This window comes from Asterias amurensis, chromosome 6 (assembly GCF_032118995.1).
Source record: "Asterias amurensis chromosome 6, ASM3211899v1".
Lineage (NCBI taxonomy): Eukaryota > Metazoa > Echinodermata > Asteroidea > Forcipulatida > Asteriidae > Asterias > Asterias amurensis.
Genome location: NC_092653.1, coordinates 4,043,554 through 4,045,571, shown reverse-complemented (window position 1 = coordinate 4,045,571; position 2,018 = coordinate 4,043,554).

Genomic DNA, 2,018 nt, shown 5'->3' with positions numbered 1-2,018 from the left:
TTATGCATATGTTGAGATACACCAACTGTGAAGGCTAGTCTTTGACATTTACCAATAGAATAGTGTCCACTGCCTTTAAGACAGAGTGTGTTTGTGTGCTTTTTGAAACACTATTTCCCCTTGCAAGAACTTTTGAAGAAATTTAAACTTTGTTTTTGACGTGATTATTTTTTAAAGACTGATTTGAAATAAGGAACAAAGGTTTGAAAATTTTCCTTATGAAACAACAAAATACATACAGCGTGAGTTAAAGTTGAAGAATTTTTTTGGGACAAGAACCTGTTGCAAACGAAACCACGTACAGTGACGAATCCAATGGGAGACTTGGGAGAACGCTATGTGGCAGCAAACTTACTTGGCGGCTGATGATGAACCCATCTGACTGAAAGAGTGATTGTCAGAATAATGAACTATATGAACAACTCCAGTAGGCTAGGCCGCCTAGCCATATTATTCTTCTTGCTATGTTGTCTTATTCTTCAACTACATGATATGGCTGAGATGGATTAGAAATTCAAAACAACGCATTGATTCAAAGGCAGTGGTATTTTTTCAATAAGGCAGGTTGATTGAAGGAGTGATCACTGTCCATCGCCAGAGAAGACGAACTGTTTTTGTTTAAATCAGTCGCCATTGGTTCTTTTTGTTTTGTGTAAGGAATGGCTGAGATGGAGACAGAACTTCGTCATCATCCGCCACAGATGGTCAAGGTCGAACAAAACTCAACGATGAAGACAGTAGACCTTTATCACGCTGTCGCCATCTTGGTCATGTTCCCTGTTTCCATTAACAGTAAAGAATGCTAAGAATAATTTCGCATGGCACCAGACTATTATTTCATCCAGCCTCAGTCGGGTTACAATGAGTTGGAATGGAGTAAAATCAAGATGACCACACAGTGATAAAGGTATAATTGTCTCTCCATCTCCATCTCCATTGGTTAAGTCAGCAAAATATCCTGCCGGATACATCTACGCTAACTTGATCAATGCAATTTTGTCTCTTAGTGCTCTCCATTGATGCAGACCGAACCCATGGGCCTTTTTCGAAACCACGGCTTCGGCTTGGTTCAGGCTCCGTCCTCTCGTCTGAAACCTAGGGCGCGTATACGCAAAAGCACATGGAACTGTCAAAATAGTCGCAGGGCCAAGCTAGCCTGAGCCGAATCCAAAGCCATCCAGTCGTTTCCCCTCATGGCAGGGCACCTTTAGTCGCTACGAATGATGCCTGCTTGTCTAGTTACCTAAATAACTAACCAGGTTGTGGGTTCTTATATCAGGACACATAATACGTTTTCGGTAATGATTTAGAAACATAAAAATATATGTTGAAATGGAAATAAAATAACTTGTATTGAAATGAAAAAATAATGGCGGTGGAAAGGCGCTTGTCCAAATTGGATCGGAAGGCACTAAATACTAAACTCCACAGCGGTTCGGCCCATCGGAGAATACCCAGGCGAGAATGACCTTATGACGTCATTTTGCGTATGCTTGCATCTTTTAGACATGAACATATTAACAACCAGGTCCTAGTGGTTAGTCCACTCTTATGTAACAACTCCCCAAACCTGCTGCTACAAATATACTTGAAAACAAGAGGTCTGGAAGCAGTGCTTGCATCTTTTAAACATGAAAATATAAACAACCAGGTCCCAGTGGTTAGTCCACTCTTTTGTAACAACTCCCCAAACCTGCTGCTACAAATGTACTTTAATATACTTTTGCATCTTTTAGACATGAAATCATTAACAACCAGGTCCTAGTGGTTAGTCCACTCTTATGTAACAACTCCCCAAACCTGCTGCGTGGGGGGTCGTCGCGAACCGTGCCGGAATGTTCCGAGAGCACACGAAAAGCTCCGAACCGCTGTAGAGGTTAGTTTTTAGTGCCTTCCGTCAAAATTGGGCTGCGCGCGCGTCGTAGATGGAAATAAGATAACGCCCTCAAGAGGCCGTCTGCTCAGTAATTATTTGTTGTGTTTAGTGTGTATTTTTTTTTGTAGGCAGGCGGGCAAAA